The following is a 26,456-nucleotide window of genomic DNA, read 5'->3' on the forward strand; positions in this document are numbered from 1 at the left end:
TAATCGAGTGGAACACGAACTTACTCACTAATTATTTGAATAGTTCATGGACACATATATAAATAAAAATGTTGGAAGAAATATTTGGGAGAGAAAAGTTTATTGAATTCATAATTTCTACAACAATATAGTGCCTATATATAGGCATACAGGATGAATCTAGATTAATATTATACAAGGTAAGTCTCTAATTGTGATCCTAATTGATGCTAATTAATACAAGATAATATTCTAATTTGTGATCCTAATTGATGCTGATATTATTTACATTAACATCCCCCTCAAACTCAAGGTGGTTGCAAGGAAACTAACTGGAGTTTGCACATAAGATCATGAAAGCGACCGGGAGATAGTGCTTTTGTGTAGAGATCAGCAATTTGATCCGATGAACGACCTGAGGATAGACTCAAAATACCACGAACAAGGTATTGTCGCACAAAATGACAATCAATTTCGATATGTTTGGTGCACTCATGGAAAATATCATTATGTACGATCTGGATAGCACTTTCGTTATCACAATAAATAGTAATGGGAGAAGAATGAGTAACACCCATGTCTTCAAGTAACCAACGAAGCTAAATTAACTCCTGAGAAGTATCAGCTAAAGCTCAATATTCAGCTTCCGAACTAGAGTCGGCAATGACTGATTGCTTCTTGCTATGCCAGGAAAGTAAATAATCACTCAAAAAGAAACAAAATCCAGTAGTGGAATGACGATCAGTAGGATCACCAGCCCAATCAGCATCAGAGTAGGCATGGAGTTCGAGAGATGAATGAGCCAAAAAATGAAGTCCATGAAAAATGATGCCTTTGACATAGTCAAGAATTCTAAGAACTGCAGCATAGTGAGCAAAACGAGGAGCGCTCATGAATTGACTAACGATATGAATGACATAAGCAATATCAGGTCGGATAACAGTTAGATAGATGAGACTACCAACTAAACGACGATATCGCGTAGGATCATCCAGTAATGTGCCATCCATAGGAGTAAGATGAATATTTGCTCAATAGGAGTAGAGGCAACTTTGCTATCTGTTAAACCAACAGAGGCCAAGAGATTAGAAATATATTTTGCTTGGGATAAGTAGTAGTCATGGGTATTCGAAGACACCTCAAGACCCAGGAAATAATTAAGAAATCCAAGATCCTTCATTTCAAATTGTTGACTCAGAGATTGCTTGAGTTGTTGAATCCCTTCCAAATCATCACGAGTGATAACCATATCATCCACATAGAGCAGTAACAAGATAGTACCAGTTGTTGTGCAGCATAGAAAAAGGGCAGAATCATGAGAACTAGACACAAAGCCCAGTTGAATAAGTGTTGAACTAAACTTGGCAAACCAGGCTCGAGGAGCTTGCTTAAGTCCATACAAGGCCCGACGAAGACAAAATACTTTATGAGAGGGATGTGGGAAACTGTGACGACCCTACCTCCCCCTAGGGTATACTCCAGGGTTTAGCGGACCACCTGTCCAACTCTAACCAGGACTTACTCACTCTCGACTTCAAGAAAATAAGTTATAACTTCAAAATGAAATGAAACAATAGTTCCAAAATTAGAATGTACATTTATATTCATTTCTATCTCAAACGTTCATACAATCCCAATCGAGCATTAGTGCGAGTACAGTCACAAAAAGTCAAAAACTAGATGACACCAGCCTGTACCAGCCTCACGCCTAAGCTCATACCCCCTGTAAGGAAAACAAAACTAATAGGGTGAGTCAAAGTTCCGTGAGGTTCCAAAACTTCATGCAAATCCAAGTAGCAAATTGACCATTGTATAAAACTTGAAATATCAAAGTAGTTGTAACGACCCCACCTCCCCCTAAGGCGTACCAGAGGGTTCGGCGGGCCGCCTGCCCAACTCTCGCCGGGACTCAGTCGTTCGCTACAGTTCTCAATTAAAAATTGAAATAAATCACAAGAATAAATAGGGCATTGATCCAAACTTAAAGCGGAACTTATATACATCGCTATCTCAAAAGGAAGTACAACCATCAAATGTACAAAGGTTCTCACTTCACCATACAACTAGCCCGTGCCAAGCACTAGGGCGAGAACCATTACAAAAGAAACAAAAGACCTAGACTAGGCTAGTCTATGCTCTCATCCTGCTCGCCGTCCCCTGTTAAGGAAAACAAAACTAAAGGGGTGAGCTAAAAGCTCAGTGAGGTTCCAAACAGATAATCAAACAATCAAACAATCAATTCAATACATTAAACATGGAGTATCAATAATTCAAGAAATATTTACAATGGAAAGCAATAGTAACATTCATTAAAAGGATACGGCTCACAAGGAGCAATTCGTTCATTCGTTCATTCGTTCTCCTGACATTTCCCCTTATTCCTCCAATCATTTGAAAATGCATTTTTCGTTTATCAATAAACCCTCGTTCGTTCGTTCGTTCGTTCATTCATTCATTCATCCCCGTCCTGGCCGTTGGCCAGTCTCCACCAACCTACAGGGTAATACTCGAGTATACCAAACGTTCACCCAAGTCCCTAATCGCCCGACTGAGTCCGCTTCTGGCTCGAGACGACCGGTAACAAGGGGTAATGGCCAGTTCAGCCCAAAAGGCTTACATTCATGCGCAAGTAACATTTCAATCATTAAATCTTTGAAAATTGCACAATTATTTAGGTCGAGTGTGATAAAGTACACACTCGCCTAGAAAGCTCGTTTTGGAAATCATTAAAAGCAATTAACACATTAGCAAATGATAACAACAAGCCATAAAGTCAAATAAGGAACACTCACCTAGATATGCAAAATAACGTGCAAAATATCCTTTCGGATATTACCCTTAGTCACCAATGAAACCTAAGGTTGAACAAGAGAACATATTACAGTTTATCGAGCAAAACATTTAAGGGAAACAAAGAAACCCGACTAATTAGGAGTAAAACGTGTAAAGATGACTTTCAAGTAAGAAGAGGGTTGTTTGAACCCCAGGATGAAAAATCGTGTTTTTAAAATGGAAAACCGGTCATGGTATTGGCCAAACAAAAGTATACAAGTTCCAATAGAAACCTAGCCCTCGAGCGAAAATTTGGGCAGCACGCCCTTTGTGTTTACCTAATTTTCCAGCCATTTTGGCTTCATTATTTTTCCTCAACCACAACCCAACATCACACATAAGCAATTCAAGTCAAGAGTCGTTCCATAGGCTCACAATATCATAAGAATAAGAATTACAACAATCACAAGTGCAGAAATTCAACTTAGCACAAGACAGATTTGACGTACGAATGCGGAAATAACATATCCGAAGCTACGCTTATCGGATTGAGACGAAACCTATGCCAGTTCGAAGCTAAGACACAGAGCTACAACATTCATGAAGGTCACTTAGTCCAGTTCCTAATGTAACTTAGTCAAATTCTCAAATTACTAAACCAGAAACCAATTCGTCGGCTGTTTAAATGCTGAACACTGTAATGGACATATCTCAGAGTACACAAGTCCGAATCAGGTGTTCTTAGAGGCATTTGAAAGCTAATTCAGAATAATACAACTTTCATGTTTTGGCAAAAAGCTAAATCAGAATGGATCCTAGTCGAAAAACGTGATAAACTAGACTTAACTGATCACACGGACTGCTTGGGAAATACTTAAAATAGTAAGGGTATTTTGGACTTTTCACATCCTACATTACTCCGATTGAGCTGAAATTTTGTAGACACCTATAAAATACCATTTTCTACAACTTTTCTTCTTTGACCTAAGGCCAATTCGGCCTCTAACATAGGGATTCAAATTCAGACAGAATGTTGGGAAAAATTTTCCAGATTCTGGAATTTTTTGTAAACAATGGAACTTTCTTTAATTTCTTGGTCTAATCACTACCAAAGCCTCTCTTATAACCTTAATTTCAACATATATACTTCATACAACAAATTGGGCAGAAATTCATCAAGCCCTAGTTCATCATATAAATTGGGGAAAACTTCCAAATTCATCACACCCACTTGCATAATCATGAAATCAAGCCAAAACTTAAGCTAAAACACATCTTAAAGCAAGATTCAAAGCAACAAAGATCATGATCAAATGTTGGTACCTCAAAAGCAAGGCTTGGTAGAGTGATCCTTCACCCCCTTTGATATTTCTTGGTTCTTCAAGCTTCCCAACTCACACTTAGTACTTTAATCGGTTTAGAATTGGATTTCTTACTTGGGTTGAAGCAAATCAAGAAGGAAATTTTGTTTATCTTGCTCTCCTTTTCTCTCTCCCTTAGCTCAGCACTTAGCAAGAAAAAATGAGGGAAGATGGAGCTTAGTTATCTTATAGGAAGACAAGAAGATTAGAGCTAATTGTGACCACAATTTTTGACCAACACTTGGCCTAATCTTGACCACAAAATTTTTTCTCTTTCTTTCCCTTGCATATGAGCCACAATTTCGGTCAAACTTGCTGCCAAGAGAGAAGATATTTTGCTCAAGTTCAATAAATTTGTTTGGTGAGAAAAATGGTGGTCAAGTGGTGCGTTCAATCGGTAGTGCGCGAGACCCGCCGGTTCGCGCCTTTTTTCTTAAAAACTCACGTACTAGGGTTTTTACTTCCCATTCACTAACCTTATATCATTGCTACCAATCACATATTATTTCTCACTTAAAAGTCACTTTTAATCCTCAAATTTAATCCTTACTCTGTACCGAAAATTCATCCGGCGAAAAACCGCGAAAACCCTAATTTTGCTCCAAACTTGAAACCGAAGCGTAAAACCCTATTTTCTAGGTTTACTTACACTTACTGTGAAATAATTGGGTAGTGGGCTTTGACAAATAATAATTTTCAAATAAAAGGGTATTTTTGAGAAAAATACAAGAAATTTGCGAGTCCTCACAGTAGTGGTATAAGAGTTCATAAAAATGAGCAATAACACTTCAAATAGCAAATCATTAGATATCCAACATTTCCAGGTAAAAGAATATAGTAGATCTTGCGAATTAACTCTACTATAGTTTCACCAAGTAGTAGTTGACACTCCGTCAACTTTCAAGTAGAGTAACCAGTCCAGTAGTGCATCACTTAACTCCAATCTCCATCCATCATTCAAACCCCCTACCAGGTTCGAATTCCAATATCATAGTGGTGGTAATATTCGAGCATATCAATTAGTCGAGGAGATAACACTCCACTCGACATAGCAGTAAACCTAGAGTTCGTTATTTTATCGACTAGGCCTTTGCCAACTCGAATCGATTAACTAGTCACAGGGTTTCTGGAATTCTAGACTGTGAGGACTCATGTTTTTATTCTTAATTTAGTTTATTTTATAATTATTTTGCCCTAGTGTTATTTAATTTTACTATTTTTGCATGAATTTTTCTTAAATTAAGCTTTTATCGCGCGCACGTCGATAGTTTCTCGAAAGTCGCATCGGCACGACTAATTGGAGATTTGAGAATTTAATACTAGACTAGTATGTATGAGTAATTGTAGTGCTAAAGGAACTACCTTGGTGGGTTAGTAGTTTAGTGTATCGAACAAGAATAGTACAAAACCCTATTTCGCACTATTAAAAGTTGACTTTCTTACACACTTTAAGTTAGCTTCCTCAACAGATTTCTTTCACAAAATTTAAAAACCACAAACACACACACTCTCTCTCCATTTTTGGCCAAAACCCCAAGGAAGAAGAGGGAAGAAAGATACTCCATTCTTTGGCTCCAAGTTTGCACACTTTTCTTCATCCAACTCACAAACCACTTGGCTTTCACTCTAGCTTGGAGAGAGAAGCCATCTTGTGGAGTATCTTGGTAATATTTTGGTGAAAAATCTGGTCTTTATCTAGGGTTTAAAGGGTAATCATTTCATCTCCTTTAATCTTTCCATTTATACAAAGATTGATGGTTAGTTTTCATGGGTTTGAAACCCTAATGAAGTTTATAGGCTAGCGGACTTGAGGAAACATTTATCTTGCTTTAAATCCTAAATTAGATGTCTTGAGGAGGCCTTTAGGTAGCTGACTTGAGGCTATATTGTTTGATAGTTGTTGTTTATGTAATGAATGAGATGATTTTGGCTTGATAAGATGAGAGAAAGTTGGAAGAAACCGTGAGAGTGAGCTAGCCGAATTTCTGTTCTGGTTGTCCTACTTTTAATTCTAAATTTTGTTGCTTATTTGTCAAAAGAATGAAAATGGAAGCTAATTTTGGGTCAAAATTGGTTTAGTAAAGGTAAAGAAAAACTAGTCAAATGCCAAGCTCCAATCACAATGCAACATGTGTCCATCTCAAGCTTATCTCATTTCTTTTGTCTTGCAAGAATTAATGAACTAGCCAAACCCCTAATTATCTCATAACACCATGTAATATAATCCATGTATACAAAGCTGCTCCAAAAGAACAACAATTACCGCACTTATCGCACTAGTGGGTCCCACGCCCGGTATACGCTCTTAATTTCTCAAAAACTAACCGATACCAGAAAAATCATTTAAAAACTAACTTTACTCATAAAAATTATTTTTAAAATTTTTCGAATAAAGAAAATGTGGAAAAACGTGAAATTAGAAGAAAATAAAACCCTAGAAATTAAGAAAATTACGGGTTCTCACACTCTCTCCCCCTTAAAGAGATTTCGTCCTCGAAATTTTCTTCTCAACGGAATCTATCAAAATCTAAGGTACCCAACGGATCGTACCTTCTACGTCCTCAGATGAGTCAGGACCCTGATGGTGTTCCAAAGAGTACACCTGAGTCGGTATCTTGGATCCAGTCCCTTCCTTTTCCGACTGTCCAGGGTTAGTCTTACTGGGTTGCGGGGTCCCTTTTCCTTTTCGCAATCGAACTGGACAGTCTGCAATCCGATGGTCGGCACTTCTGCAGCGCAGACATTTTCCCTCTTTCTTCCAACAATTTGCCTCCGTATGATTTGGCCCTCCGCAATATCCACAGGGACCACGAGTAACAGAGACCGGTCCCCCCTGAGAGACATCACGCGACACCCCTGGTTGTCGTACTCCCCCGTTTCCCTTTCCAATCTTAGGGGGCGTACTTGTACTTTCTAGCTCAGAGCTACTCCCAGAAAAGCCCCTTTTCTTGGCCTGAAAGTTTTTCACCTGCAGCCTAGCATTCTCTTCTCGTTGCGCCTTCTCCACTGCGTCACTGAAGGCGTTAATTTGGGCTATCGCGAGGTCCTTCTGGATTTCTACGTTCAGGCTCTAGACAAATCGCCGTATTTTTCGTTGCTCGGTCATGATGAGTTCGGGCTCAAATTTGGATAGGCGGGTGAATTGGCTCTCGTACTCCGCTACAGATTGGGCCCCCTGACGAAGCCGAATAAATTCATCCTCCTTCCGCTCTTGAACTAGAGGAGGGAAGAATTTAGCATTGAATTCCCGCATAAATTTTCCCCAGGTCCTGGGTGTTTGTTCCCGTTCCCATTTTTGTAAAATAATGTTCCACCAGGAACGGGCCGCCCCTTTCAGCTGAAAGATGGCAAAGGTTACCTGCCTCTCCTCGGTATAGTGCAAGGCAGCAAAAATATCTATCATTTTCTCGAGCCACCCTTCAGTGACATCCGGGTCGGGCCCCCCAATGAACTTCGGTGGGGTGAACTTTTGGAATCTCTCAAGAGCCCTATCGTCGCTCTCGACATGATTGCCAGGTTTTCCAGGGTTAGGGTTCGGATTTTGGCCCTGTTGCTGCACCACTTGTGCCAACAGGTTGGTCATTTGCTGCATGGCGGCAGCTATCTGAATGTTGGGGTCAACCCTCGGCTCAGGGTTGGATCCAGATGATGTTTTCCCAGCACCCCTATCAGGCGTGGGTTGCCTATGCCCGCGCCCACGTCCCCGGCCACTACGTGTGCCCTCCATTGATCTCAATAAATTTAAGGTCGAGGTGCAAAGATAATATAAGATAATTATAAGCATGTACACACAGATCAAAAGCATATAAACACACCAGTCACACAGTAACAGTCAATTAGATACAACCAAAAGAGGTCCATGAGGGTAACGGGGTCATCCAAAAGTGCTATAGGCACAAAAGCAACTAACGAAAAGTTATTTCCCTTCAAGGTCTCCATCCCTAATCTACGAGAATGCCATAATTTATATCTTAATCCAGGTTAATCATACTTACGAACACCCGAACAAACCACATGAAGTACCATCGAATCAAATTTCTCGTTCACCCAAGTTCTTTCTAACCCAGGCTCTCATTGATTTAGTAGCCGGGCACAAAAATCCCAAATAATATAATTCACGACTCGAGCCGGCCGGTCCCAAGTGTAAATCATCCATAATAAAGATTCCTACCTGACATACTTATCTATCTTCCTCAAGTTCCATGATAGAGATTTTACACTTATAACAATCACTGTTCATAACTTATGCTCAAAAGAGCATTTAATCCTTTAAATACCTTCACCAAAAGCAGGACCATAACACCACTTGGCCCAAACTCACTCCGCGCAGAGACTACGCGAAGCGGTTCTGATACCACCTGTGACAGCCCCACCTTCCCTTAAAGCGAACCAAAGGGTTCGGCGGACCGCCTGCCCAACTCTCGCCTGGACTATTGAGCAGTTAAAAGGAATCGAAAACATTCAGGAAGGTAATAGCACGCTTAAATGATTCAAAGTCGCCAAATGGCAAAACGAAAATCAAAACCACAATGAATAGTGGTTGCCACATCACCACCCAACCAGGAGCCAAACGAATACAGATATGGCCATATAACTCGGGAAAACATTTTCAAGCCAAATAGGATACATGAACAGGGTAAATAGTTTTATACACATACGTTTGTAATTTACGGAACAAAAGAAGATAATTAGATCAAAATACATTTAGGATTTTCCAACTATCGAGAAGTTCTACAAAAGATATTAAAACTAGCTCGACTCGTGTTTCAAAACATTTTAGCCCCAAATGTGGTTCCCTGTAAGGAAAACAAAGATAACGGGAAGGGGGTGAGCTTACTCTCAATGAGGTACCAAAATAATAGCAAGTAAGAAACGTGGAATCTTATATTCATTTAATCACATATGCGAATCAAATAAAGAAATGAACAACACCACAGATAGAAAGGATACGGGTGGCTCTCAGGAGCCAAATTCCCATTTGCTTCACCGAAAGTTGATCAAAATAATAGTTGACACTCCGTCAACGCTAAAGGAGTAACCAATACCGTAGACTCCACTTTCTCCGATTCCTTCCACCTCACATACCCCTACCGGGCCCGAACGTCGAACAGAATAGAAGTGGTAATACTCGAGTATACCGGAATCAAGAGTCTCAATACCCAAAGATCCCAAAACAGACTACCATGATTCGTTATCTAATCGACCAGGCCCTTGCCGGCCCGACTCGAGTAACTAGCCACAGGTGATGAGCTCAGAGGTCATAGAAAGGTCATTGGATACAATTTTCCAAACGACGTCCGAACAGATACAGATACAGATAACAGATTCAGATTCGCACCAAAACTAGCATATGAACAGACAATAGAACGAGTGTGATAAAGTACACCCTCGTCTCAAACAAAATAAACAAATAATTCAGTCATTCATATCACAGATTGTATGTACAGAAACCGAGTTAAACAACAAGTGAGGGGAGTGGTACACTCACCGGTTCAGGTACCGATACTTCAAAAGTTTTCACTTTAGATTGGCTTTAATCACCAAGAAACCCTAAATGAACCAAAGTAAAACAATTGAAGGTTTCACATTCAAAATCGAATAAACAGAATACACAAGTGAGGCTCGACTTCTAGTCGTATGCCTCGCCAAATAATTACTAACGTAAGGGTGCAAAACATGATGTTTTGGAAACAAAAGTAATGGGAGGACCTAGGGTTTGAATGACCCAAAAGCCCTTCATTTCTTTCAAAAAGGCAACTCAAACCTAAAGAGACTAAACGACCTAGAAAATTGGACAGCATTTCCCCTAAATTTGCTTACTTTTCCAGGCATCATGGCTTCATTATCTTCCTCAATCAACCCCAAAGTCATACACAATATAAATTCATCACAACAGCCGTTCAATAGGCTTGTAGTCATTCAAGTACAAGATTTAGCTAGGAAAATGACCGGAAATGAAAGTTAAGTTCTAAACCCAAAGAAAACAGTTTTTGACATCATATAGCGGTTTTGGCACCATTGGCACTATGATTATCGGATGGAGGTACAAGACCCATCGTTTCGAAGCTAAGAGATAGAGCTATAATGTTACAGAAGGTCACTCAGTCCAGTTCAAAGTGAAACTAGGTCAAAAATGCAAGATACTAAACCAGAACCGCAAAAACAGGTGAACAAATCGCATTCTGGTCAACGAACTGTAATTCAGTCTGTCTAAATCCAAATCAAGTGATTCTAAAGCCATTCGAAAACTAAGACATCAGTCTACATTTCATCAGAAGACCTTAACAACCAAATCAGTCATATTTCCAATCAAATTAGCCAATTACAGAAGCAATTCTCAAGTTCGGGTAGAAATAGGGCAGCAAGGGTATTTCGATCTTTTCACAAGCTACGCTACTCCGATTGGCCTGAAATTTTGTAGGCATCTCTAAAATGTCATTCCCTACAACTTTTATGTTTTAACCCAAGGCTAATTCGGTCTCTAACTATGATAAACAGTGCCAGGTAGAAATAAGAGGAATGAAACCCTAACTTTCAAATTTTCTTTCCAAAACAGAAATTTTCTGCAATTGGCTACCATTCACACACCAAGGCTTCATTCTAGATCATTTCCAATCATCATACATGGCCACACCACATGAATCATATAAAACAGAAAAAATTATGCATAAAATAAAAAATCCATCAAACACCACCAAAAGTCATGAAATACTCCACAAAATTTCATCTTCAACTACCACACCTACTAATTTCACCTCATAACCAGCAAGGAAACAATTTCTTAACCACTTACCTTACAAACACTAGATACAAGGTAGATGAGAGTCTTTCCCTCCAAACAAAAACCACCAAGCACTTCAATCACTCCTAGCAAGTATGTTTTATGGAGGAATTTGAGAAATAAACGGTTGGATTTCGAGATTTAGGCAAGAAAAGGAAGCAAAAGTTGAAGAGTTTTCTCTTGTTTCTCTCCAAGAGTGGCCGGCCAAAAGGATGAAAATGGAAGCTAATTTTTGGTCAAAATTGGTTTAGAAAAGGTAAAGAAAAACTAGTCAAATGCCAAGCTCCAATCACAATGCAACATGTGTCCATCTCAAGCTTATCTCATTTCTTTTGTCTTGCAAGAATTAATGAACTAGCCAAACCCCTAATTATCTCATAACACCATGTAATATAATCCATGTATACAAAGCTGCTCCAAAAGAACAACATTTACCGCACTTATCGCACTAGTGGGTCCCACGTCCGGTATACGCTCTTAATTTCTCAAAAACTAACCGGTACCAGAAAAAACATTTAAAAACTAACTTTACTCATAAAAATTATTTTTAAAATTTTCCGAATAAAGAAAATGTGGAAAAACGTGCAATTAGAAGAAAATAAAACCCTAGAAATTAAGAAAATTACAGGTGCTCACATATATGTTGTACTATGTGTGTAGAAAGTATCTTTCAAAAATCATGTCGATTGGTTGTATAAAACTTGAGTTTTGAAAAAGTTTGAAATCTGGAAAATGCTTACCAGGGCAGCTGGACAGGGGTTCTTTGCTTGAATATAACTCATTGTACAAAAGTCAAAATTGAGTGCCGTTTGCGGCATTCAAAACTAGACATTCAGAGCTTTCTAACAGTATAAAATTTCCTTGCTAGTTCGTTTTGAGTAAACTGTAGCGAATTGGCAAAATAGACTGTCCTGTTATGCTTGTCTATCTGAGAGAAACCAGGAAGCTGTATCTTGTGGCTCGATTTTATCCCACTTGTGAAATGATTTTGAGAATGATGTCTTCTAATGAAATGTAGTATTTTGAACCTAATTTTTAACGCCATAAAGCATTCTCAATTTGGACTTGTATAGAGTTAGATATGGTCTGATTTCAAAACTGTGTTTAAGGTGGAAACTGGAAATCTTATAAATAGGTTGCCAAAACAAGTCAACTTCCAACTCTTATATCTTGTTGCTCAAAACTCCAAATTTAGTTCTGCTTATTTGTTTGAAACTTTACTTGAAACTCTTATTGTGTTATAAATTTTAGAGGCTGATTCAATTCCTATGAATTTTACCGAATTTCCAAATATTGCTGAAAAATGAAGACTGGTTCTGTCCTGTCTTCATGAAATAGGAACTTTGAGCTGAGATTTGAATGGTTTATAGTTAGAATCTGGGAAAAGTACCTTCTGGAAAGTTTTAGTACTATGAATTTAGTTTCCAACGGTGTAAATTTTCTAATTTTTGGACTTACAAAACTCAAGGTTTTATTTTCCAAATTTTGTTGCATAAAGCTAAAATTTTCTGATTTCTTAAGAAATGAACTTTTAAGAACATTCAACTTCCTTTTGAGATTGATGGTTCATTTTAAACTCGATTTCTTGGTGGATACAAGTTTCCATTGTACTTGATGTTTCCTTGGATTTAAATGAGAAATTTTAATGTTCTTTATTATGCTTAATTCTTGACCTAGAACTTGATTTCTCATGGTTCCATTCTTACTTTTGAACTTTGAATTTGAAAATGCTTGATTCAAGGCTATAATGACTCGCTTTATTCTTTACTATACATTGAGAATTATATACCAATCTCTTGTTTCTTCACTTCTTAAGTTCTAAAACCCTAAGGTTTGTTTTTCACTTTCATATAAACTTGTTGGTTCTTACCTCAGGACTCGAGAGTAATCAAGCGTGTTATCAAGGAATCGAGACATATTGTACGTACTGTGAGTGTTCCTTGCATGTGTGTATAAGTTGAATAGTTTTGCTACATGTTTACTTCATATTTCTTATGTGTTTAAGTGTTAAGAGCTTCCTATAATTGCTCCTATGTAATTTTTTACCGTTTTAAGGTGAGTGTATACTTTATCTCACTCGACCTACTTAAATAACAAAGTTCTACCGTTTAACCGTGAACTTCTACTATTTACCGGTTTATTTGATTATTTACGCTTGTTGTAAGCTCTTAGTTGAATTGGGTCATGTCCTTGGTTGCTAACTTGTTCGAGCCAGGACTGGACTCGATCGGGTAGGTTGGAATCCTGTGCCACCGTTTCGGTATACTCGAGTATTACCACTGGAGCAATAAAGCGATGGCCAGACAAATCGAGGGAATTATTGGAGTTATAAGATAAAACTGACCGAAATAGTTCTACGTGAACACCGTATTCTTTTAATATGTGTTTATTTCTGTAAAATGATAAATGTCTCATTCTAATGTGCTAATGTGAAACTTTGAACCATATGTGTGTTATGCTTAATTTACTTGATTTATTAGAACTGCTTGTGTATTTTGGAACCTCACTGGACTATTTAACTCATTCCACTCATTTGTTTTCCTTAATAGGGTTCAAGATCGAGAGTGCTCATAAATAGTACTAAACTGTTTCCTCTTGAGACTTTAAGTTGTATTTTAACGAATGACTGTAATTCATATTCTTTTGGGTTGTATTTAATCTTGAAGGTTAACTAATTTTAAGTATTAATGTTTTGGAGTACTTTAAATGTATATTGAAAATATTTGAAGTATTTCTAACTTTTGAATTATGGATTGTAACGAGCCCCGACGAGAGTTGGGCAGGAAGTTCGCCGACCTTTGGAGAAATTGGGGCTGTCACAGGTGGTATCAGAGTTTAGACTTTAGATCTCTGTAATTTATCCTAAACTCGAAGTTTAGGATGTCGGACTATGGGACTTGTTGGACTGTTATGTGACACGATACCTAGTAAGAGTTGATTTAAACTAATAATCTTACTTGGAATTGTAAGAAATGGTGTACGAGGACTGCCTAAGAGGCGACTTCAACCTCTTATGTTTCAGATAGAGTTGGGTGAGCCATTTCAGCAGTTCGTCCCAGGGCGTAGGATGGATCGCCGATGTGATTATTGGATAACATGTTCGTATCCTAACCGTGTGGTACTAGCTATAGTAGAGGAGAGACAGAGGTTAGTCATTGCAAATGAAAGAACAAATCACCGAATTCGAGCACTTGAGACAAAGGTACTCGAGGAGTAAGAACGAACCTATATTTTACGTGAACAGTTACAGGAAACCAATAATCGTTTGGCTAGGATGACACAATAATTAAAAGAGAGAACTGGAGAAGATCGTGGCCTAGAGGATCCTAGTGTTAAGAATGAAGTTGAACGTGTTAGGGAATGGGAATCATTTAGTTCCAATTAATCTAGTGAAACACTACTTTTGATCTTTTGTAATGGAACGATGCGAGTAGAACTTAGGAGTTTGTACCTTGGAGATGCATGTACTTTTGTTAATCACCTGTTTACTTTTGTTTACTGACCTTGACTTGGTATGTACTTTACTTGACTGTAACTTGTGTTATGATCTAATGAACTCTAGTTTGTGTTTGACTTGTGCGGTGATAATGTTATTTGTGCAAGTGATTTTATTTTTCTTTAGAATTGTTACTAGTATGTGTGTGTAGTTCAATTATGGTTTAGTGTGGGGTTTATGCATGTGCATCTAGATTAGTTGTAAACATGAAAACTAGAGGATAACGACAGGGACGTCAATCCAAACAACCCTGAAATCAAAAAGTAGATAATGAATATGCTACTGATCAAAACATCGAGCCAAGGGTTGGGGGAGGAGATGACCAAGTGGCATTAGTTTTAACTCGCATGACGGATGTACTAGAGATCTTAGTAGTTCAACAGGGTCAAGGGGTTGGACAAGGAAACCAACATGAAAACCAAGAGATAGGAGAGGATCGAGTTTTGAAGCGATTTCAGAAATTCGTCCCACCCAAATTTTTTGAAGGACTTGACCTAGAAGTAGCTGAAAATTGGTTAGAAAATATAATAGATATATTCAATGCCTTGACCTACACAGAAAAAAGACAAGTCACTTTTGCTGTATTTCAACTTGAAGGAGCAGCTCGAGCCTGATGGAATGTTATAAGAAATAAGTGGAAAAGAGATCAAAGTCCAAGAATTTGGATAAATTTTGTACGAGACTTTAATGAGAAATTTTTTCCTCCACTAGTCCAAGAAAAGAGAGAAGACAATTTTATAAAGTTTCGTCAAGAAACTTTGAGTGTGGCTGACTATGAAACACAATTCACGAAATTATCTAAATATGCTCTAGAATTGGTGGCTACGGAGCAGAAGAGAATAAGACGGTTTATCCAAAGATTAAATTTAGAAATCCAAGATGCCCTTGCCACAGCACAGATTGAAACATTTAGTAACGCTCTTGAGAAAGTACAAAGGGTGGAGAGCGCAAAATCCCAACTGAGAACCTTTCAAGCGAGAAAAAGAGATGTATCTAAAAGTAGTCAAGAGAAATTGAACCGCCATCTAAAGTTAGAAAAGGAATGGATGGAGTAAGACTACCACTTTTTTCACCACCCATGATAAAGAAATCAGAAGGAACTATGTCACGAGGAGCTCCAGTAGGACAGATACAATCAAAGGAAACTTCACAGGCAAGTCAAGTCACAACTTCTCGTCTGATTTGTGGATATTGTGAAAAGATGAATCATACCGAAGAAAACTGTTAGGCGAAGGGACAAAAGTGTATGGGATGTGGGAGCATCAACCATAAAGTTCACGACTATCCAAAGAGATATCCACGAGAAACTACTATCCAACAAGGAAATAAAACTATCCAACGACAAGTCAATGAAGGAGGAAACCGACCAATGGCAGCTGCAAGAACACATGCAACGATCACACAACAAGGTCCAAGGTTATCTGAGATTATGGAAGGTAGGAATTTCGAGAACGAAATTCTTTTAAGGGAGAGAGGATATGAGGACTCATGTTTTTACTATTAACATAGTTTATTTTATAATTATTTTGCCCTAATGTTATTTAATTTTACAATTTTTGTATGAATTTTTCTTAAATTAAGTTTTTATCGCGTGCGCGCTGATAGTTTTTCGAAAGTCACACCGGCACGACTAATTCGAGATTTGAAAATTTAATACTAGGTTAGTATGTATGAGTAATTGTAGTGCTAAAGGAACTACCTTGGAGGGTTAGTAGTTGAGTGTATCGAACAAGAAAGAAAGTGATAGTACAAAACCCTATTTCGCACTATTAAGAGTTGATTTTCTTACACACTTTAAATTAACTTCCTCAACACATTTCCTCCACAAAATTTAAAAACCACAAACACACACTATCTCTCTCCATTTTCAGCCAAAACCCCAAGGAAGAAGAGGGAAGAAAGAAACTCCAATCTTTGGCTCTAAGTTTGCTCACTTTTTTTCATCCAACTCACAAACCACTTGGATTTCACTCTAACTTGGAGAAAGAAGCCATCTTGTGGAGTATCTTGGTAATATTTTGGTGAAAAATCTGGTCTTCATCTAGGGTTTAAAGGGTAATCACTTCATCTCCTATAATCTTTCCATTTATACAAAAATTGATGGTTAGTTTTCATGGGTTTGAAACCCTAATGAAGTTTATAGGTAGCGGACTTGAGAAAACATTTATCTTGCTTTAAATCCTAAACTAGATGTCTTGAGAAGGCCTTTAGGTAGCTGACATGAGGCTATATTGCTTGATTGTTATTGTTTATGTAATGAATGAGATGATTTTGGCTTGATAAAATGAGAGAAAGTTGGAAGAAACCGTGAGAGTGAGCTGGCCGAATTTCTGTTCTGGTTATCCTGCTTTTAATTCAAAATTTTGTTGCTTATCTGGCTGTTAAATTGATGGATATATGTTGTACTATGTGTATAGAAAGTATCTTCAAAAATCATGTCGATTGGTTGTATAAAACTTGAGTTTTGGAAAAGTTCGAAATCTGAAAAATGCTTACCAGGGTAGCTGGACAGGGGTTTTTGCTTGAACATAACTCTTTGTACAAAAGTCAAAATTGAGTGCCGTTTGCGGTATTCAAAACTAGACATTCAGAGCTTTCCAACGGTATAAAATTTCCTTTCTAGTTCGTTTTGAGTTAACCGTAGCGAATCGGTAAAGTAGACTGTCCTGTTATGCCTGTCTACCCGAGAGAAACTAGGGAGCTGTATCTTGTGGCTCGATTTTATCCCACTTGTGAAAAGATTTTGAAAACAATGTCTTCTGATGAAATGTAGAATTTTTAACCTAGTTTTTATTGCCATAAACCATTCTCAATTTGGACTTGTGTAGAGTTAGATATGGTCTGATTTCAAAATTGTGTTTAAGCTGGAAACTGGAAATTTTATAAATAGGTTGCCAAAACCAGTCAACTTCCAATTGTTATATCTTGTTGTTCAAAACTCCAAATTTAGTTCCGCTTGTTGTGTTTGAAAATTTAGTGAAACTCTTGCTGTGTTATAAATTTTAGAGGCTGATTCAATTCCTGTAAATTTTACCGAATTTCCAAATATTGCTGAAAAACCAAGACTGGTTCTATCTTGTCTTCATGAAATAGGAACTTTGAGCTGAGATTTGAATGGTTTCTAGTTAGAATCTGGGAAAAGTGCCTTCTGGAAAGTTTTAGTACTATGAATTTAGTTTCCAACGGTGTAAAATTTCCAATTTTTGGACTTACCGAACTCAAGATCTGATTTTTCAAGTTTTGTCGTGTAAAGCTAAAATTTTCTGATTTCTTAAAAAACGAACTTTTAAGAACATTCAACTTCCTTTTGAGAGTGATGGCTCATTTTAAACTCAATTTCATGGAGGATACAAGTTTCCCTTGTACTTGATGTTTTCTTGAATTTAAATGAGAAACCTTAATGTTCTTTATTATGCTTAATTCTTGACCTAGAACTTGATTTCTCATGGTTCCATTCTTACTTTTGAATTTTGAATTTGAAAAGGCTTGATTCAAGGCTATAATGACTCACTTTATTCTTTACTATACATTTGAGAATTATATACCAACCTCTTGTTTCTTAACTTCTTAAGTTCTAAAACCTTAAGGTTTTGTTTTTCACTTTCATATAAATTTGTTGGTTCTTACCTCAGGACTTGAGAGTAATCAAGGGTGTTATCTAGGAACCGAGACATATCGCACGTACTGTGAGTGTTCCTTGCATGTGTGTGTAACTTGAATAGTTTTGCTACATGTTTACTTCATATTTCTTGTGTGTTTAAATGTTAAGTGCTTCCTATAATTGTTCCTATGTAATTTTTCACTGTTTTAAGGCGAGTGTGTACTTTATCTCACTCGACCTACTAAAATAACAAAGTTCTACCATTTAACCGTGAATTTCTACTGTTTACCGGTTTATTTGATTACTTGCGCATGTTGTAAGTTCTTAGCTAAACTGGGTCCTGCCCTTGTTTGCTAACCTGCTCGAACCAGGATTGGGCTCGATCGGATAGGTTGGAATCTTGGGCCACCATTTCGGTATACTCGAGTATTACCACTGGAGGAATAAGGCGATGGCCAGATAAATCGGGGGAATTATTGGAGTTATAAGATGAAACTGACCGAAATGGTTCTATGTGAACACTATATCCTTTTAATGTGTGTTTATTTCTGTAAAATGATAAATGTCTCATTTTAATGTGCCAATGTCAAACCTTGAACCATATGTGCATTATGCTTAATTCACTTGATTTATTAGAACTGCTTGTGTGTTTTGGAACCTCACTGGATTGTTTAGCTCATTCCACTCCTTTGTTTTTCTTAACGGGGTTCAAGGTCGAGAGTGCTTACGAATAGTACTAAGTTATTTTTTCTTGGAGACTTTATATTATATTATAGCAGATGACTGTAATACATATTCTTTTGAGTTGTATTTAACCTTGAAGGTTAACTAATTTTAAGTATTAATGTTTTGGAGTACTTTAAATGTATATTGAAAATATTTGAAGTATTTCTAACTTTTGAATTATGGATTGTAGCGAGCTCTGACGAGAGTTGAGCAGGCAGTTCGCTGACCCCTCTGGTTCGCCTTTGGGAAAAATAGGGCTGTCACATAGACAGTATCCAAGTCATACACACACACACATATATATATTAAGGCAGTTGTAACCAGTGTACAGTAATAAGTCACATTAGGATAAGTGCGATAAAGTACACTCTTGCCCTATCAAACAAGTTAAGTACCGTCCAATCATATTAACAAAACAATTCATTCAAGTAATAAGTTCAAACATGCACTTCGAAACACTCACCAATGATTTATTACTTTCCAAAACCAAGTTTAGTTTCAACTCCTTGGCTGGAGTTCAAATATGCTATAAAATATCGTTTAACAGTTTGCAATCAATTAGGATTTCAAAATATAGGAGTTTTACTTAAAAAAATCAAGTAAATATAACTCATTTAAGTATTATTCATTTTACTTATCAAACTCTAGAAAATTCATGCTCGCTCTTTTAGTTTCGATAAAGAAGCATTTAAAACTTTTAAATTCGCAACTTGGTATAAGAAACTAAGAAATCGTGTTTAAAGTGGTCGCTACTTTCTTCTTATAAAATATTTAGGTTTTGACAAAATTTCATCTTATACATCCCTACTAAGGGGAATTCAAATACCCTAAACAACTTAAGTTCAATTCAACCAAGAATCACCGCTCAAGTTCCAATTTCACTCGCTTAAATTTCAAGAAATAAAACGGACAACACTTCCTTTGTTTTTCCCTAATTTTTCAGCCATTTTTAAGGCCATATTTCCATCTCAAATCAGCCCAATCAATACCACAATTAATAAGATAAAAACAGCTCTCAATCTAGGCCATAAAACCATCTAATTGGAGTTCATTTCTAGCATATATCATCACAATATCAAAGCTGAAAAATTTCTAATAAAGCTGAAAATTCCTAGTTAGAAGGTAAAAAGTCACAATAAAACTACCAATCACTTCACAAGTCCATAGCCAAGATCAATACCAACATATAATGGATAATTAACATAAATCAAGGCTGAAAAATCACCAATCTTCACCAAATCTAGATTATCATCTATAAAATTTCAAGTTTCAAGTCATCTTCACATAAATTGCAAAAATAAGGAGAAAAAAAGTTGTTCAACTTATACTTTTCAATCCCTTGAAGAAAGTGAAGAACTAAGGCTTTCTCTCCAAAAAAACTCTCCACTCCAAGTTTCCTAGCTCCCTTGGTGCTTGTTTGTTCGATTTAGTTTTGTGATTCCAATTCAAACAAGGTAAGAATCAAGGTGGAAATGGAAGTTTTTCTCCTCTTTTCCTCTCCAATGGTTCAGCCAAGACAAGGAAGAAATGAAGCAAAATTGGTGCAAAAGAAAGATAAGAAGGAAGAAAATTGTCTTGGTCAACTTATCTTGGATCATTAACACTTGGCAAGACCAAGTTTTTCCTCTTTTTTTTTCTTTCCTTTCCTTCCTCCTAGTCAATAATTTCGGCTGGCTTTAGGGTTAATTTAGAGAGGATTAAATGAAATAAAATCAAGGAGAATAGGGTAAGAAACTATTGGTCAAGTGGTGTACTCAACCGGTAACAAACGGCGTACGTTGGTTCAAGTCTACATCCTTAACTCTCTTGTACTTTTGTTTTAACTTATGATTCACTAACTTATTTTTAGCACTTCTAATCATACACTTCCTTTTACTTAAAACTCGTTCTTATCCACCAATTTTAGTACACATACCTTACCAACTGATCACACTATCAAAATGTACAAAAACCCTAGTTTACTCTAACTATAAAAGTAAAAGTAAAAATTTCGATTCTATTATTTATTACAACTATTAAGGGAGTAAATTAGTAGTAAAAGAAATTATAAATTATCTTATTCTAAATAAAAGAGAATTATAAGAAAATATAAGCAAATTTTCAAGTCCTCACAGAAGCCAAGAGGTGGTTTCATATAAACTTCATCAGCAAGATCACCATTAAGAAATGCATTCTTTACATCCATTTGAAAGAGAGACCAACGCCAAACAGTAGCAACAGCAATAAGAGTACGAACAGTTGTGAGACGAGCAACTGGAGCAAAAGTTTCCTCGTAATCAACACTATACTCCTGACTATAGCCTTTAGCAACAAGATGAGTTTTGAAACGTTCAACAGATCCATTAGTGTGAGTTTTAATTTTGTAAACACACTTACAACCAATAGCAGTTTTGCCAATAGGCAAATCGACCAAATCCCAAGTATGAGTTTTAAGCAAAGCATCTAACTCTTCTTGCATATTTTTTTGCCACAATGAATTAGAAGAAGTTTCACGAAAGGAAGTAGGCTCATATAAAGCAACTAAAGCAGAGAAACAGTGGTAATCATGAAGATAGGTTAGTTGAGTTCTTACCCGAGAGGGATACCGGGGAGGAGGAGCAGTTGATGGATCCACTGAAAAAGACAACTCATCAGGAGGCATAGAGAATTGTTCTGGGACTGGCGAAGTAGATTCATTGGAGGCACACTCAGGAAATAGGTCAATAGAAGGATTAGTAAAATGTGGTGGTAAGGAATAGAAAGGTAAAGTAGTTCGAGAGATAGCAGAGAAGAATTTATATTCCCAAAAAATTACATTGCGAGAAATACGCAATTTACGAGAAATAGGATCATAACATCTATAGCCTTTATGAGCAATGCCATACCTAAGAAAACAACAAAGACGAGCACGAGGTTGTAATTTGGATCATTCATGAGGATGAAGAAGTACAAAGCATGCACATCCAAAGACTCTAAGATGGGAGTAATCAGGAATAGTACGAAACAATACCTCATATGGGGATTTATTATGAAGAATAAGAGATGGAACTTGATTGATAGTGTAGACAGCAGTAAGAGTAGCCTCCCCAAAAAATGGTTCTGATAAAGATGCAGAAATGAGTAAAGACCAAATTGTATCCAAAATGTGGCGATGTTTACGTTCGGGTCTACCATTTTGTTAGGAAGTGCCTAGACAAGATAAATGGGAAAAGGTGCCTTGACAAGTTAGGATAGATTCAAAATCACCAGAGGTATATTATCAGATCTAAAAAGCATTATAGTTCTAGGGAATTGAGTTTGCACCGTTGCATTAAATTCACAAAAAATGTAGAGGAGTTCAGAACGGAATCTTAATAGATAGATCCATATATATAAAAAAAAATCATCAATGAAAATAACAAAATAACCCCCCCTCCCATAGTGGAAATTGGAGCTGGACCCTAGACATCAGAATGGACCAAATCCAAAGGGGCTAAAGCATAAGAATCACTCTTATTAAAAGATAAAGCAGATTGTTTTTCTAATTGACAGGGCATACACTCAAAAGAGTCAGACTTGACAATTCTAATTGACCATCAGAGATTAAAGATTTTAATCTAATAGGAGAGGGATGATCTAATCTGGAATGCCATATAGACGTAGTGGGAGCAACAAAGGCACGAGAAGGTGGAAGACGAAAAGATGTCAATTCGAACAGTCGCCCAATCTTATGCCCGGTCCCAACAGTTGTTTTTGTCAATGGATCTTGAATAAGACAACCATTACGAGAAAAGAAAAGGTGAAGATCAAGATCACATAATTGGCCAACAGAAAGAAGATTAAGAGATAATTGAGGAACAAAATAGACATCAGATAAAGAGATGTCATTAGATGAGATGGTACCAATATGTGTAACAGGCATAATAGTACCATCAGCTATGGAAATGGAAGTAGGTTGTAAAGGTAAGGATTTTGAGCAAAAAATGTTAGAGTTATAGGTCATATGGTTACAACATCCAGAATCAATGAGCCATGAAGAGGTACCTGGTATGGCAGAAAAAGCACTTGCAAAAGTTGAGTAGTGCGAGCAAGAACTTGAGAAACAATGGCTTCCAAATCAGCAGCGAAAAAAGTAGGAGCAACAATAGGAGATATAAGTCCCGGAGGTGTAGCAGGAGGGTGGGCAATCTCAGTAGTAGCCACAGTGTGAGGAGAAGAGTTTCAAGTACGCTATCCTGGGCCTCCCTTTCTATGTTGAAGTTTGTGGCATTCAGAAATAGAATGACCTAAACGGTGACAATAACTACACTTAATAGTTGATTTTGAAGCAAAAAATATAGGTGGTCGAGATGCTGAATTAGTTTGGCAAGGAGTGACAAGGAGCATATCAGTAGAGCGAGGAGAAGTTGTATGCCTTCAAGTCTCTTCAGATATCAAGCTCCTTAAGAGCAGCATCAAGAGAAGGTAATGGCTTTCTATTGAGAATTGCAGTCTGAGTGGAAGTCGTCATGTAAGGCCAAGAGAAATTGAATAAGGCAATGAGAATCACAATACGCATAGAATTTTTCTGCTTCATAAGGGTTGTTCCACCAAGGTTTTGATTCAGCAATCTCATCCCAAAGATAGACCATGTCGAACCTGAACAGATTGACCAGGTTGTTGTTTTATGGTATACAATCGAAGAGAAATTTGGTACTGTCGAGAGAGATCGGTAACAATGTAACGATCAGCTAAGAAGTCTCACACTCCCTTGGCAGTATCAAATCGCTTAAGAAGGCAACTAATCGCAGGCACAGAGGTAATCCAAATGATAATTTTATGATTATCACTGCCCCATTCTTTGAAATGCATGTGAAATTTTCAGAAGATTTTCCTTCGATAGCAGTAGGGATAGTGACACCACTAGTGATATATTTCCAAAGTTTACGACCATGGAGAAAATTTTGGAATGCTTGGGCTTAATGAGAATAGTTGGTGCCATAAAAAATAATATGAATAGGTTGAGAAACAACACCTTGAGTCATTAGAGATGATAAATAACCAAAAATATTCGTAAAGGAATGGAGAAATAACAGTATAGTACTGATGAACCGGATGAAATGAACCAGATCTGGCCAAATGATGATGACATCAACAGATGCAATTTGCAAGTTAGTCTCAAATCTTGGAGTAGCAGTCGTAAATTGTGTCTGGAGCAAAGCATGAGATGTGGGTCTGAGCAATACATGAACTGGAGTAAAAGAATATTGGTGTACAAGAGCTAGAGATGCAAGATTGAAAAACCAGCTAAAAATTGACTGATTAAAACATCGGTAGAAATTTTGAGGGAATGAGAAACGAAGAATTATGGAGAGTTTAAGCAAAAGGCTCCGATACCATGTTGTAAGAAATATTTGGGAGAGAAAAATTTATTGAATCCATAATTTCTACAACAATATAGTGCCAATATATATAGGCATACAGAATGAATCTAGACTAATATTATACAAGGTAAGTCTCTAATTGTGATCCTAATTGATGCTAATTAATACAAGATAATAATCTAATTTGCTAATATTATTTACATTAACAACAAATATAAAAATAAATACATTTAATATTATTAAATATACATTATATTTTACTAAAAAAGTAATTATACATCAATTTAGCATTATTTTTTCAAAATCAATAAATACTATTAAGCTTATTCTAAATAATGTATTATTTATTAAAAATATAATTAGATCATTTTAAAATCAAATTCGAACTTGAGTTTGAGCTCGAATTCAGCACATACAGTTTAGCAAGCTAAACTCAACTTAGAAATCGAGCATTTATACAAAAAAAACTAATTGCATTTGAATAATATTTGTAATTCATTAATATTCGAATTGTACTTGAACCCTACTCATATAATGTACGAACAGAGCCTAAGCACTAAGTATTGAGCTTGATTTGGCTCGTTAAAAGCTCTAGCCATATGATATTCTAAAAGGACAATATATCATATTGTCCGATTTTGATTCATCATATGTACGCGTTCATCTGGTCTTAACGTTTTAGGCTGGAGGAAGCATAAAAAGGACAATATGTTAGCTGTAACATTATGGATCACGGCTACTTTAATAGTAGAGAGCCAAGGGAAAATATAGAACATTAGTATCACTTACTTATGATAAGAAAAGTATGTGGCAGTTCATTTGTTTACCAGAAACACAGAATTTTAATCATCATGCATGCAGGAAAATTCATTGCGATAAACAAGTAGTACAAGGGAAAGAGTACTTGGTAATAGGAACTCACGACTTCAATTTCAATGTCAAACAGTCCAAGATGTATATAGCTGCACAAATATCTTAAGTAAACCTTAACTGTTGTTACATTGAAGTTAATTATAGAGATACATGTTAGTGACGTTAGTAGGAATTTACTTCCAAGAAATTGACCTATTCTAGCTTCCAATTGGACAGATTTGGGTAGTTTGATGGCCTTGTTTATGAAACAACCTTAACAAATGCCGAAGCTCCAAGCATGGCGTAGTTGCACAAACTCATCCAATGTTAAAATTTCATCTGTACATCAAAAAACTAAGATAAGCAATTTAATATTATTTAAACAAAAAAAGTTCAAACTGTAGCAGGTTAGTAACATAATAAATTAGGAACACCAAATCACTTAAAGGTATTCCCACATATCCCTGGCATTCAAACAAATAAAATGTCGAGTTTTTGGAACTCAATAGAAGCAAAATTAAATGCCTTGGAAACCAAATAAAGTTCTAAACTAAATAAAAGAACAAGGGAAAGCTTTAATGGTAAGTCCAAATTATAATCCTAATTGATACGAATCCTGCATATTTGCCAAATTTTAATGTTCGAGTAAACGAAATCAAGTGAAAACTGATTCAAAAGGAAAGAGTATAAATGATTTACAACCAGATATCAAGCTCAAATCAGTAAACCAATAAAGTACATAAAATAATATCTCCGAGAAAAGGAAGTAGCAGTAGATGAGATGTTGCAATAGTTTACCTTTCACATAAACTTCTTGCTTTCTTGAATAACTCCCATGTGTTGTTAAAAATATATACCACATTAACGCAATAAGCAAAACCAAGTTAAAATGGCTGCTATGATTGAAAACAATTTGTATATATTTATTTGCTATTTGCCATCTTTGGTGATTGACGATGGTTTTCAGCAATGGCGTTGATTCGACATCCAACTTTGCCACGGTAGATTTTTCTTGAAACAACAAAGACACAAGAAAATATGAACAAAATCAAATAAAAAAGATGCCTAACAACCGGTTGACTTAACGTCTGTAATCTTGAGGATTACAAATGTTTGTCACCCTACTATTGTCCAACATCAAAATTATCGCAAAAGGAAATCAATGGTTGAATCGAGTGAGGGGAATACGAGATAGAGTTTGTAAAGTCTATTAGGACAAAAAATTATTACTAATGATACTTAGAACATGGAAGCGAGACAAATATTTCGATTTCAACATCCTTACATCAATAGCATTCATTACTGAATCCAATGCACAACCAAATGAATATTAACAAAAGCCGATTTAACTTGAGTAATTGAAACTACTGAATATATAGTTTTGTTAGAGCTTAATGATGTCCTTTAATTAGTGGTAAATATTAGTCTGTCCTATTTTTTTGGTTTTCATTTCAGTGCTTTGTGACTTATTATAGTCTTATCCTGTTGATTTCGTCTATCGATTGTGTTCATCTTTCTGTTTCAACTGGTAATACACTAGTGAGCCAGTCTGAAAACTTGTAGCGTG

At 36.6% G+C, this 26,456-nt stretch overlaps 1 pseudogene; it reads right to left on the reverse strand.

Moving 5' to 3' along the window:
* Positions 1-287: 287 nt before the first annotated feature.
* Positions 288-8,051, reverse strand: LOC140013453 (uncharacterized mitochondrial protein AtMg00810-like; annotated as a pseudogene).
* Between the last annotated feature and the right edge of the window lie 18,405 nt (positions 8,052-26,456).

The sequence above is a fragment of the Coffea arabica genome, chromosome 8c, assembly GCF_036785885.1.
Source record: "Coffea arabica cultivar ET-39 chromosome 8c, Coffea Arabica ET-39 HiFi, whole genome shotgun sequence".
NCBI lineage: Eukaryota > Viridiplantae > Streptophyta > Magnoliopsida > Gentianales > Rubiaceae > Coffea > Coffea arabica.